Here is a 14734-nt window from a genome sequence, read left to right as displayed (position 1 = left end):
CCGTTGTAATGGTAAAAAGTCATTTCTCTCTTAAAAATCTAGTCCCTCCAAAGGCCGGCAAAAAGAGTACCCCTTCACTAGCTAGACGTTGCTATATGCATATCACACGGCCTTGAGTGCCCCGGGGTCCGTGCATACAGGAGAGCATCTAAGAGGTGAGGACAAACTAGCACGATAAACATGATGGTGGACTTCACACGTGGCTTCTCCGTATACACGAGCTCGATGAATTCGAGAACGAGAGCGAGCAACATCCCAGACGAACAGGGGATCACGTGCCATGCGATGTGGACGCGGCGCGGTGGTAGTTGAGCTGCAGGTGCAGCTGGGATCCTCCGGCGAACAGAGGCAGAACCAGGGGGGCTAGCAGGGTCGTGCCCCCAATGCAGGAGAATTTGTTTTAATACCCCTGAATTTTTTCTAATTTGTAGCACATCAAGGCATAAATTCACTCACTTTTTATCACAATATTATGATTTTTTTGTTATGAAACTAAGTACACGTGTAGAAGCATTAAAAAAATTACTGAGACGTACGCTTAGGCTCCGTTTGAATGTAGATATTGAGTTGCTAGAATTGAATTGGGTTGTAATATCAAATCAGAGTAGTATTAAAAATGGGTTGCAAAACCAATATTGTTGTTCGGATACATATGCTATTGGTAGTTGGAATCTTGTAACGTGGCAAATACTTATTCATGTTTGGATGTCATATGATAGAATTGGCAAATGCACATGGCTTCTCCACCACACCTGCAAACCAGCCCTCGTGCCGCTCCTCCTCACATCGCCGGCGCCAGCTGTGATGACCACAGCATGGTGGAGCTGAGAAGGAGCACCCATCACCATAGGTCCCGGTGGAGCTAAGGAAGAAGCCCCCTCGTTGTAGGCCCTTGCGGATCTAAGGAGGGACCACCAAGACAGGGAAAAGGGAGCTCGACTTTGGCGCTCAGGAGCTGGGGTGGCCGGCACTAGGGAAGAAGCTGGGGTGGCCGGCGCTGGGGAAGAAGGTGGGTGGGTGGCGGATCTGGGGATGGAGCTGGGCCGTTCGGAGCGAAGGAGCTGGGCGGTCGATGCTGGGGAAGGAGTTGGGGAGGCCGGTGCTGGGGAAGAAGCTGGGGTGGGCGGCGGATCTGCGGATGGAGCTAGGAAAGAGCTAGGTGGCCGGCGCTGGGGATGGAACTAGGGCGCCGCGGAGCTAGGGAAGGAGCTGGGGCGTCGGCGAGCTGGGGACGGAGCTGGGGAAGGAGCTGGGCGGCCGTCGCTGGGGAAGGAGCTAGGGTTGCCGACGTCGCTGGGAACGGAGCAGGTCAGGAGGCATCGGGAGAGGGAGAGAGCCCAATTCCACCCAATACAGGGGGTGAGGCTCTGTATTGGGAGAGCCCAGTTCTAGTTATGGTTCAATAAGGTATTGGAGTTGTAATTCCAAATATCAATACCTAGGATATCCAAACATCAGAATTCAGGAAACTTGATTTTAATTCCCAATTCTAGGCTCCAATATCTACATCCAAACAGGTATTATGTATATGTTTATCATACATAGAGATGTCATCGTATATGTCCGAGCCCCTTAATCAAAATGGTTGCTTCCGCCTCTAGCCACCGTGGCACTGCCCGGACGACCCTAGCAGCGCCGCCGCTCACCACGGGCAGCTCGCGGCGCAGGGCACAGGCACGGCGCCGGTAGCGGCGGCGCTGCTCGCGCCCACGGCAGCAGCCATGGGGGAAGTGGGCGGCGGAGATCCAGGACCCGCAGAAGGCGGCGCGGGTGTGGCTCGGCACCTTCGCCACCCCCGAGGACGCCACGCGTGCCTATGACGCCGCCACGCTACGCTTCCGCGGCGGCCGCGCCAAGCTCAACTTCCCCGCCGCCGCCGCCGCCGCCGCACGCCATGCCAGGGATGCCGAGGCGGCGTCCGCCGCCGTCAGGGCCGGCCCGCCCGCCGCACTGCTCGAGTCGCAGTCGCAGGCAACGACGATGTGGGCGATTACCTCGACTACTCGAGGATCCTGTGAACCGCCGAGCCCAGTGGCATCATGGATGGGCTCTTCGGTGGCCACGGCAACGGACGCTTCCTCGGATCGTGGAGCATTGGCACGTCGCCGCCGTCCTCGGGCTCCGGCGCCTCGCTTGCCAGTGCCTCCTCCGCTCCTCTGCTCCATCAGATAGACCTTTGGGGACTAGTTGACCATTTCTGTTTTTTTTCCTACTATATATTATTAGTAATAGTATATAGTATATAAAACAGTAGTCTAGGTGATTTGTACAGCCTCTTTGTTACACTGATCGGCAGTTCATTCATCAGGATTGCAAACCGAGCTATCATAGGGATTTATTATTGATTTTAATTAGCAGAAGAGAATATTCTTTCATGTAAAATAATATTTTAAATTTGGAATAAATGTTTGTAAATAAATAGATGTATTTGTGAGGACAGCGACACTCGCTATGCACAGCAAGTCTCTTCATCCCTCTAAGGCTATGTTCAGTTGTAGGGAGTCTAATCCCCAAGATGATTTAATCCCTATAGGGAATGAGTGAACCCCTACAAACTACTCAGTCCCACTGGGGTTTAGTTCCCTTCCATTATCACAAATCCACTCCCTCCATTTTTGTTCAGTTCAACCTATCGCGGCCGCCTGCCGTTCTCCATCTCCGTGCGAGTCAGAGCCACCGTCGTGCGAGAATGAACGTGGAAAATTCCCACACCAACGTAGATGTGGGTTTCTTCCCGGACAGGGTGAGGGGTAAAGACAGGGGTAGACTGGGTTACAAACCGCTACGGGCTTAACCAAACGCATAAAACAAGATGGGCCGGGATTACTACCAGGCTGGGTGATCCCATGGGTCGGGCCCCATTCCCGGCCGAGAAGGGACCAAACCAACATAGCCTAAAGAATAAACACAGCCACGTGATATAATTGTCCGTATTGCATATTGCAGTGCTTCCTATATTTCTCTATGAATGTTATGAAAATTATTGTATTATAAATGGGCCCTCAACGGACCATAGTCACCCTAATTCATTGGTTAGTACTAATAGTTTTTTTTTTCGTCTACGTGTGTGCACCAAAGGTTGAAAAGATCCAATACGTTGGAAGCTACCTTCGAGTCCTATTAGCTTTACGTATACTCAGTTTTTCCAGTATCAATATGGAAGCTATCCATGCCATCCTTGCTAAATGCCACATCACCTTTTTTGCTCACTAGCTTCCATTCTCAACGTGCAAGCTATATATGTCATGCACTCATCCCTAACCAAACGTCACAACGTGCAAGATTGGTGACTTCTTAAAATGCGAGATAAAAACTTATTTTGGGACAGGAGAGTACCTTATATAATTTTTTCATGGAGGCATGTTTAGAAAAAAGTATATAAAAAAGAGAGCCAAGCATACATGTCGTATGCAGCTATAAATTAATGGCAATGGCAACCTTTATAAATAAATAAAGGATAATACTTGGGGTTTTGAGTAGCTAAAGCGCACATGACACACGCGGGTCGCCGATGGGCATGACACGTGCTTGCCTTTTGCGACGGAAACCACGTCTTTTTTTCGATTCGACGGAAACCACGTCGAGGTGCTAAAAACTAAAATCCAGTTGAAAACCAACCCCTGTCCACGTCTGTGGTTGGGCCAAGATGTGGGCCGACGTGATGGGCCGGTTGCTCGCTTTGCACTGCACCAGACATTTCGTCCCGCTGCTATCCGAAGAGAGAAAGGGGCGCCCGGTTTTGGTCCGACGTCCGAGCTGTGATGATATGACAAAAACAGCGTGCGGCGCGCCATAAAACGTGAGCCCACGATCGGAAGGCCAAGATCGGAAGGCACTAGGCAGGAAGAGGACACTCGGTAGACCGGTCGACGCTCAGTTCTTGCGATATTGTGGCAGATGAATCATCGAGTGTAATGCTTCGGGCTTGTGGGGCGCGGCGGTAGATGAATCGTTAGCTAGTCAGGCACACGGCAGGCAGCAACGCGCCGTGAAGCCGCACGCGAGCAGGGAAAGGGGCGCCGGGCAGGGGCGACCGAGCGACGGAGTCACGGAGATGTATTCCGGGGCTTCATTCGTGGACTGCCAGAAACTTTGGTTGTATTGGGTCTTCGAGTGACTCTTCCAAGATACGTATAAACCTGTGTATTAGTGCATATTATACATATTATTTTTTTCTCCCAAATCATGGGTATGCCAAGGCATACAGGGGCATACCCCTGCCGCCGCCCATGCGTGTGCCGCCGCGCAGGTCAAGACGACCGACACGCGCTGGAGCTTCCACCTCCCTTTACCCAGCGGCATCAGCGGCGCCGAGAGCATCGTCTTCGACGGCAAGGGAGAGGGGCCCTACGCCGGCGTCTAGGACGGCCGCGTCCTTAAGTGGGGCGGCAGCGTCGTCGGCTGGACCACGTTCACGCACATCGCGAACTACACGAAGATACCCATGTGCATGGCGGGCGTGGTGCCGTCAGTACGTGGAGATCGAGAGCATGTGCGGCCGGCTGGCCGCCCCTGGTCCTCCAGTTCCACTTCAACAAGACCGGCGACCTCTACATCGTCGACGCCTAATTGGGGCTCATGAGGGTCGGGCCAGGCGGCGGCGAGGCCGAGGTGCTGGCGACCGGCGCGGACGGCGTCTCGATCAACTTCGTCAACGGCCTCGACGTCAACCAGGCCACCGGCGACATGTACTTCACTGACTCGAGCAGCACGTGTTAGGACCATAGGATCGATCTAGGGTAGAACCGAGGACCTTCTAGGTAACCAGTTGATCCAAACAAGCCCTAGTGCGTCTAGACAGAGAGATAGAGAGATAGGGGTTCGAACCTAAGACCGCAGGGGTAGAAGATCTAGTGGCCTCCATCAGGTTCGTCGATGCAGTCTGCGCACGGGCAGCAATGGTCGGGGAAGATGTCGGTGTAGTTGCTGTCGTCGGAGCGGGGCAGCGTGGCTGGTGGCTTTTCGTCACTGGCTGCGCCCCTCTTGATCGGATTAGGGTTTTAGTGTCGGTGGGGAGGTCGGCTCAGGTCAACCTCATGATTAGAGCCGCCGGCCCCCACCTCTTTATATAACGCAGGGTGACAGGGGCCCTCCAGCCATGGTGGGTTGGGCGCCCCCAATCAGGGCACAAATCAAAGGCCCAACTGGGCTGTTAGGTCTAGTTAGGTTAGAGATCAATCTAACAATCTCCCCTTTGATCTCTTTTCATCTTTCACTTTTATATTCTTTACTTTTGTTCATTCCATTACAGATTAGCGCATAGAGCATGTCTTATCGTCACGGTCCATTGCCGATAAATTTAACAGCGACAACACACTACTCTGTTATGAAATAGATACTTATCTTTGGGCCTTCTTTTGTCTAGGAATTATAGGCTTTCCCTTAAACCCATGCCGGCTACATGTTCTTTGAACATGTTGGGTGGTAAGCCTTTTGTAAGCGGATCCACGAGCATCTTTACTGTACTTATATGCTCAAGACTTATGACTTGATCTCGGACTTTATCTTTCACAACATAATACTTTATGTTAATGTGTTTGGCAGCATCACTTGACTTATTGTTGTGAGCATACTGTACTGCTGGATTATTATCGCAGTATAACTTTAGTGGTCTATAGATGTCGTCAACCACCTTCAAACCGGGTATGAACTTCTTTAGCCAGTTCACCTGCCCCGTTGCCTCATAACACGCTACAAACTTGGCATACATTGTGGACGATGTAGTGACGGTTTGCTTTGAGCTTTTCTATGAAATAGCTCCCCCTGCGAGAGTGAATACATATCCAGACGTGGATTTTTTATCATCTCCCGTATAATCAGAATATGAATACCTCACTATATGGAGTGAATCAGATCTTCTATACGTCATCATGAGGCCTTTCGTTCCTTACAAATAACGCAAGACTTTCTTTACCAATTTCCAGTGTTCTATTCCAGGATTGCTCTGGAATCTACCAAGTAACCCGGTAACAAATGCCAAGTCAGAACACGTACATACTTGAGCATATTACAAGCTTTCGATAGCTGAAGCATATGGGACCACTTTCATTTGATCGATCTCATATTGGTTCCTGGGGCATTGAAAATCCCCATATCTGTCGCCCTTGACTATAGGAGTAGGTGAGGGACTACATTTGTGCATACTGAATTTCTTTAAGATCTTTTCAATGTATGCCTTTTGTGGCAGTCCTAATACCCCTTTACTTTTATCTCGGTGAATCTCGATCCCTAGAACGAACGAAGCTTCACCAAGATCTTTCATATCAAACTTTGAGGACAAAAACTTCTTTGTCTCCAGTAGTAGACTGACATCACTACTAGCAAGTAAGATATCATCCACATACAGGACAAGGAAGATGAACTTTTCATTCTTAAACTTTGTATAGACACAATTGTCCTCTACATTCTCTTTAAACCCAAAATTCTTTATTGTCTGATCAAACTTCGAGTACCACTGTCTTGAAGCTTGTTTCAATTCATAAATGGATTTCTTTAGGCGGCATCCCATTTGTTCTTTTTCTTCCATGACAAAACCTTTTTCGGTTGTGCCATGTAATCATTTTCCTCCAAGTCTCCGTTGAGAAATGTCGTCTTTACATCCATCTGATGTAATTCTAGATCGTAATGTGTCACTAATGCCATTATGATTCTGAAGAAATCCTTACATGAGACTAGAGAAAAGATCTCATTGTAATCAATCCCTTCTCTTTACATAAAGCCTTTTGCCACAAGTCGGGCTTTATATCTCTCTATATTCCCTTGAGAGTCAAGCTTTGTCTTATAGACCCATTTACAGCCTACTGTTTTGGCTCCTTTAGAAATTATCTCTAAATCCCAAACTTTATTGGCATTCATTGATTTCATTTCATCTTCCATGGCCTCAAGCCACTTTGATGAATGATCACTCCTCATGGCTTCTTCAAATGAGGTGGGATCATCATCAACAACAACAACAACAACAAAGCCTTTAAGTCCCAAACAAGTTGGGGTAGGCTAGAGTTGAAACCCAATAGAAGCAATCAAGGTTCAGGCACGTTAATAGCTGTCTTCCAAGCACTCCTATCTAAGGCTAAGTCTTTGGGTATATTCCATCCTTTCAAGTCTCCTTTTATTGCCTCTACCCAAGTCAACTTCGGTCTTCCTCTGCCTCTCTTCACGTTACTATCCTGACTTAGGATTCCACTACGCACCGGTGCATCTGGAGGTCTCCGTTGCACATGTCCAAACCATCTCAACCGGTGTTGGACAAGCTTTTCTTCAATTGGCGCTACCCCTAATCTCTCACGTATATCATCATTCCGAACTCGATCCCTTCTTGTATGACCACAAATCCAACGCAACATACGCATTTCCGCGACACTTAGCTGTTGAATATGTCATCTTTTCGTAGGCCAACATTCTGCACCATACAACATAGCAGGTCTAATCGCCGTCCTATAAAACTTGCCTTTTAGCTTCTGTGGTACCCTTTTGTCACATAGGACACCAGACGCTTGCCGCCACTTCATCCACCCTGCTTTGATTCTATGGCTAACATCTTCATCAATATCCCCGTTCCTCTATAGCATTGATCCTAAATATCAAAAGGTGTCCTTCCTAGGCACTACTTGACCTTCCAAACTAACATCTTCCTCCTCCCGAGTAGTAGTGCCGAAGTCATATCTCATATACTCAGTTTTAGTTCTACTAAGTCTAAAACCTTTGGACTCCAAAGTCTTCCGCCATAACTCCAGTTTCTGATTCACTCCTGTCCGGCTTTCATCAACTAGCACTACATTGTCCGCGAAAAGCATACACCAAGGGATGTCCCCTTGTATGTCCCTTGTGACCTCATCCATCACTAAAGCAAACAAATAAGGGCTCAAAGCTGACCCTTGATGTAGTCCTATCCTAATCGGAAAGTCATCCATGTCTCCATCACTTGTTCGAACTCTAGTCACAACATTGCTGTACATGTCCTTAATGAGCCCAACGTACTTCGTTGAGACTTTATGTTTGTCCAAAGCCCATCACATAACATTCCTTGGTATTTTATCATAAGCCTTCTCCAAGTCAATAAAAACCATGTGTAGGTCCTTCTTCTTCTCCCTATACCGCTCCATAACTTGTCTTATTAAGAAAATGGCTTCCATGGTTGACCTTCCGGGCATAAAACCAAATTGGTTCATAGGATCATCCTCCATTTAAAATTCCTCAGTGTTGTACACTTCATAATCAGCAGGAATAGCTGACTTTCTAACTCTTTGAGACCTTCTAGGGGCCTCCACATTTGGCACATCTTCTGTTTGAGGCTGTTGTTGCTCCCCCTCATTTGTGGCAATAGGTTCTATAGGATCCTAAAGAACAGGTTCCTCATCATCATTCATTGTTGACACAGGCGGGATAACAACAGGTGCTAGCACCATAGTGTCTTGCACTATCGGTGCAGCAACAGCAGGTAGTGAGAAAAATGGCTCATGAATCATCGGAGTGGGTGCATACACCCGCTTCTCTTCAAGGTCAATTTCTCGAGCTACCATGCTCCCCCTCATCATTTCATCCTCTAGGAAGACAGTGTGTCTCGTTTCTACAAACTTTGTATGTCTATCCGGACAGCAGAAACGAAAACCTTTTGACTTTTCTGGGTAGCCAATGAAATGGCAACTCACTATTTTGGGATCTAGCTTCCCAATATTTGGGTTAAATACTTTAGCCTCAGCAGGGCTCCCCCACACACGTAAGTGGTTAAGTGAGGGTACTCTTTCTGTCTACAACTCATACGGTGTTTTGGGCACCGATTTACTTGGTACTCTATTGAGAATATGAATGGCGGTTTTTAATGCCTCCATCCATAGGCTCAATGGTAAGGTAGAGTAACTTATCATACTGCGCACCATATCCATCAAGGTACGATTGTGTCTTTCAGCTACTCCATTCTGCTAAGGTTCGCCCGGTGTAGAATATTGGGCTACTATACCATTCTCCTGTAAGAACCTTGTAAAAGGTCCAGCAACTTGGCCATATGGGGTATGCCGACCGTAGTACTCCCCCCGGTCAGACCTGACTATCTTAATCTTTAAATTATGTTGGTTTTCAACTTCTGCCTTAAATATCTTAAATTTATCCAATGCTTCTGTTCTTTCTTTGATTGGATAAATATAGTCATAACGGGAGTAATCATCTGTGAATGTTATGAACGAATCATAACCATCCACACTCTTTACAGGAAATGGACCATAGATGTTTGTGTGAATAATTTGTAGAATTCTTGTGCTTCATTTGGCATCTTTCTTAATTTTCTTTACATGCTTTTCTTTTATACAATCTCTGCATTGTTCTAAATCTGAAAGCTCTAATAGAGGAAGAATATCATTCTTAACTAGTCTTTCTATTCTCTCTCTCGAAATATGACCTAAATGACAGTGCCATAATTTCAACAACGCATCGTGAGCTCTCTTTTGTTTTCTGTTTACATTCGTAGATGAGGATACATTCACATTGTCGCACGCAACGTTCCCATTATCGCATACAAAATTCACATCATCACATAGTGATAACAAATAAAGCTCATTTTGTAAGATAGCATGACCAACACATGCATCATTATATGTTATCTTACATTTGCCATTTCCAAAATAGCAATCATAACCATCATTGTCCAAACATGAAACACTAATCAAATTCCTCTGTAGGGAGGGAACATAAAGAACATCTCTAAGTATGAGTTTGAAACCATCAGCTAGCTCTAGAGAAAGATCGCCAACAGCTTCAACTTCTGCTTGGACTCCATTTGCGACTTTAACATGTCTTTCGCTTCTTTGGGTAGTCCTCGTCGAATGGAATCCCTGTAAAGAATTAGCAACATGAACAGTTGCACTTGAGTCAATCCACCAAGTAGATTTCAAATACTGTATATACAGGGATTCATTTATGAATGTAATAATGTTATCACCTTTCTTTACCATAATCATCTTTAGGTAATCGGGACAATCTTTCTTATAATGTCCCGTCTTCTTGCAGTGGAGACATTGATTTTTATCCACTGTGAACTTATTTTGCTGAGGCTGATGCAGCATGGGACCTTTTCCCTTTGACTTTGAAGAGGAGTTAGCATTATTATTCTTTTTCTTATTATCTTTCAGATAATTAATAGTGCCACCATTGATAGCTTTCATTCTCTCCTCCTCCTGCACACACATAGCCATAAGCCTCTCCATGTCCCATTTCTTGGACTGTATGTTATAGTTGACAACAAAAGTGTCAAACTCTTTTGGCAAGAAAGCAAAAACCAGATGGATAAGGAACTCATCCTTGAGAGCTAGATCTATTGGTTTTAGCTTGGATGCCAAATGGCTCATCCTCAGTATGTGCTCTCTAATGCCACCATTACCTGAGTATCTCTCTGTCACCAGCTGCTTTATCAGCTGGGTAGCATATGTCTTGGAAGAGCCAGTGAACTGACTCTTTATTCTTATGAGATACTCAGTGATGGTGTCACACTCTGAGATTGAGCCCCCAATAGCAGGCTCAATCGTATTCTTTATCACTGCCAAACACTTCTTGTTGGCAGTGACACACTTCCTATGCTCAAGGTCATAGGACATTCTTTGGGATGCAAAATCCCTCTCTCTGGTTGCCCAAGCAGCATCAGCCTCATTTGTCTCCCGCACCGGTGCCACAGGCTTTGTGGGACACAGTGTGGTGACTACCCAGTCCACCTTAGCGAGGATGAAAGTCAGGTCGATCTTTTTCTTCCACTCAATGTAGTTATCACCTTTTAGAGTGGGGATTTCTTTGATACAACTCATCAAGTTGTATCCACCTGAAAACACAATTCAAATAGTGTGAGAACATAAATAATAACAGTAACAATTGCATGCCTTAGTTTCAACGTTGGTCAAAATTAAAACATACAATTATTCTCTACACTAATTCTACATCACCGTTGGGCAGAAATAGAATTAATGCAAGACAAAACTTTATAACATTGCCATTAATCAACATTGGTCTAAATAACAACAACATTATAATCAATTTAAAACATATCCATTTTTAAAATTAAATTCTCCCGTTGGTTCGAATTTTATAATGAAAATTATATCTTTAAATACCCAACGGAAAATCATTCAATTTGATGAATTTTACCCACAGGGAAAAATACTTTTTCTATTTTCTTTTGAGCCAATTTCCATTTTTCAATTTTCTGGAAAAAGAAAAAAATGCGAAAACGGGCCCCTTCTTTATTATTTCGGCCCAAGACTGGCAAAACCGACTCGCCCCACACAGCTGAGCGGCGCCCAGCCGCACCCTGGCTGCAACCTAGGCCTGGGCCGGCAAAGTGATTCATCCGCACGCGCCCGCCTGGGCCGCGAGTTGGCCCATTCGATCTCGGCCATCCGTCCTGATCCGACGGCCGAGCGTGCATCTCGTTCGGATAAAATGCAGACGCGGCGCGCCCCCGAGCAAACCCTAGTGCATTCGGCCTAGCCCTCTCTCTCTCTTCGCCTCACTCTCCTCTCTCTTCTCACTTTCCTCAGCGCAGCAACGCACCGAGCGAGCGAGCGGGCGAATCAGTGGAGCAGCGAGCCCCAGCGCCGTCGCCGGCCCCCTCGCCGGCGTGCGCGTTCCCCAGCGGGTGAGCGCGCCACCGTCGAGCGGCCTGGCCGCGGCGCCCCTGTGGCCGGATCCTGGCAAGCAGTGCCCCCGGCCGGCCCTTTCTTTTCCCCGCGCGCCGGCGTGACAGCAACGCTGCACAGCGGCGAGGTAAGCCACCCCCTTCCCCCTCTTCCCCTTTCGTTTCTTTGGTTCTTGTGCTCGGATTTCATCCGATTTGGGGATTAGGGTTAGGGTTTGGGGATGGGGTTTCATTGTTTTCTTTTTCCGTGATGTCTTCACGGGTTTGAGGTTCGGTTTCCAGTTGAAACCATGTTTTCATCTCTATCCCAAAACCCGATCTAGGGTTTGGATGTTCCTTTTCTTCACTTTTTCTGAACCCGATCTAGGGTTAGGGTTAGAGTTTCTTTCATCCGAATCAAAATTCGAATCGTTCTACTTCTTTCTCTTTCTACCCCAAGATCTAGATCCACACCTAGGGTAACAACCTGCTCTGGTACCATTGTTAGGACCATAGGATTGATCTAGGGTAGAACCGAGGACCTTCTAGGTAACCAGTTAATCTAAACAAGCCCTAGTACATCTAGATAGAGAGATGGAGACAGAGAGATAGAGAGATAGGGGTTCGAACCTGAGACCGCGGGGGTGGAAGATCCAGTGGCCTCCATCAGGTTCGTCGATGCAGTCTGCGTACGGGTAGCGATAGTTGGAGAAGATGTCGGTGTAGTTGTTGTCGTCGGAGCGGTACGGCGTGGCTGATGGCTTCCCGTCACTGGCTGCGCCCCTCTTGATCGGATTAGGGTTTTAGTGTCGGTGGAGAGGTCGGCTCAGGTCAACCTCGTGATTAGAGCCACCGGCCCCCACCTTTTTATATAGCGCAGGGTGACAGGGACCCTCTAGCCATGGTGGGCTGGACGCCCCCGATCAGGACGCAAATCAAAAGCTCAATTGGGCCGTTAGGTCCAATTAGGTTAGAGATCAATCTAACAGCACGTACCTGAGGAGGTTTAACACGGAGAACATGATGAACGCGGACACAACGTGGCGTCTGCTCGAGTACGACGCGTAGACGAAGAGCGTCACCGTGCTCATGGCCGGCCTGCCGTACCCGAACGGCGTGGCGGTCAGCCGCGACGGCGCGCAGGTCGTGGTCGCGCACACCGTGCCGTGCCAGGCGTTCAGGTACTTCCTCCGTGGTGCCAAGACGGGACAGTACGAGCTGCTGACAGACCTGCCGGGGTACCTGGACAACGTGAGGCGGGACGGCAAGGGTGGCTACTGGGTGGCGCTGAACCAGGAGAAGCAGTGGCTGGACACGACTCTGGCGACGGCTCCCGTGAAGCACCTGGTCGGGGTCCGCCTGGATGCCCACGGGGTGGAGGTCGAGGAGATTACGGCGGCCGAGGGTGTCACACTGAGCGACGTGGCGGAGAGGAGGGGGAAGCTGTGGCTGGGCTCCGTGGAACTCGAGTACGTCGGCGTCGCTGCTTGATCTGCTGCGTGCCATACTGCCAACGTTTAGCTACGGTAATGTTAGGATTAGGAATTGGATTAGCAAGTACTAGCTGTTAGTTTCATGTCGTCCCCTTGACAAAATAGTATACCAACACCGGTGGATTTAAACAGATCCTTATGTATTCTTTTCATTGTGTTTATTATATTTTTAATATAGACCGTTTGACATGTACAGTACTATTCTTTTAATTGTATTTATTTATTTAGTATAGGTTAGACTCTTATTTTCTCCTTTTCTGTTTAATCTCAAAATTTCTATACTCTGGAACTATTTTTTACCACTTGTATTAATATATAGATGAGCTTCCACCGTGACGCAAAAAACGTGAAGTTTTTTTTTTGTAAAAAAAAGTGTGAAAGGTGAAAAAAAAACTTGCACTACTTAATAATCACAACATCAGCTAATACCTAACTTCTCCATTCGGCAAATTGGCCCCCCCAAGTCGAAAAAGCAACTCCGCAATGGCGTGCGCGTGCCTTCCCCATCTCTCCCCAAGTCGCTTATGCAAAAACTAACAATGGTGTCAACTATTGTAATTCACAAAGAAAAGATTAGTTATTATCATATATAAGACACAAACTTATTCCATATTCCATTTATAAGACACTAACAATGGTTGCGCCCTGAATCAGTTTTGTAGGTGGCGGCGTGACGGCCTCCAAGGACAGAACCTTTTGAGGCACCACCATTTCAAGGACCTCAACCACCGTCCTGTACTTGCTGTCGCCGCCGGCACCGAAGCGGTTGGTGGGAGGCGCCGATGATGAGCTCGCACTTGCTGCAGGAAAAGTCGATGTACTGGAATCTGGCGCTCTCCACCTTGTGGAAGTGAGAGGATACGGTGGGATGGGCTGGGGCGATCCCAGGACCAGCGGTGTTTGGTTGAAGGGCGTGGAGGACAGAGTCATCCTCCCAAGGGCATATTCCCATAGGATTCGGGGTAACCCTGTCCCCAGAAATCGAGGGGCATTTACATATTTACCACTATTACAGATGACATCTTACACTGTGTCACTGACACATGAGTCACTGACATGGTATTTCTTATACCACTCACATCGCCATGATGGTAAATATGTAAAAATTCCACAAATCAAAGGGCAGAGTCATCCCACTTCGACTACGGTTGTGTTTGGCGCGGCTTTTGGGTGCCCCGGCTCTGCTACTGTAGCGCAATTGTAGCGGAGCCGGGAGAAGCATCCCTTCGGCAGCTCTTCTGGCTCTCGATGCGGGACCCACAGAATACCCCGCAAGGAAGAGAGAAGATTTAGTCCAACTAGGATTCTTCCCATGTAATCTTAGTAGTAGTATTATTCTGTAATCCTACTAGGAATTCTCATTGTAAACCGACTAGGATTCTGACCTCCTGACTATATAAGGGAGGACAGGGTTCCTAGAGACGGGACTTTGAGACGACGACTTGGAACAACACTTTACGATTAATCCAATGCAAAGGCTAACGCCGACTGGACGTAGGGCTATTACTCGATCACGATCAAGGGCCCGAACCAGGATAAATTGACTGTTTTTTGCGTTCACCGTCGAGTTCCGCATACGCTGAAGCCCGAACATACAGCCCCGGGGACCCCCGTGGCAGGCTATCGGTGGTCAAATATCGACAGCTGG

General features: G+C 47.7%; 1 pseudogene; it reads left to right on the top strand.

Annotated features, from left to right (window-relative positions):
- The first annotated feature begins 1032 nt into the window (after positions 1–1032).
- Positions 1033–13084, top strand: LOC136491838 (protein STRICTOSIDINE SYNTHASE-LIKE 10-like; annotated as a pseudogene).
- Positions 13085–14734: the final 1650 nt, after the last annotated feature.

Source organism: Miscanthus floridulus, chromosome 11 (genome assembly GCF_019320115.1).
Source record: "Miscanthus floridulus cultivar M001 chromosome 11, ASM1932011v1, whole genome shotgun sequence".
Taxonomy (NCBI): Eukaryota; Viridiplantae; Streptophyta; class Magnoliopsida; order Poales; family Poaceae; genus Miscanthus; species Miscanthus floridulus.
The sequence above is the reverse complement of the archived record's forward strand: the minus strand, read 5'-3'. Positions and strand labels throughout refer to the sequence as shown.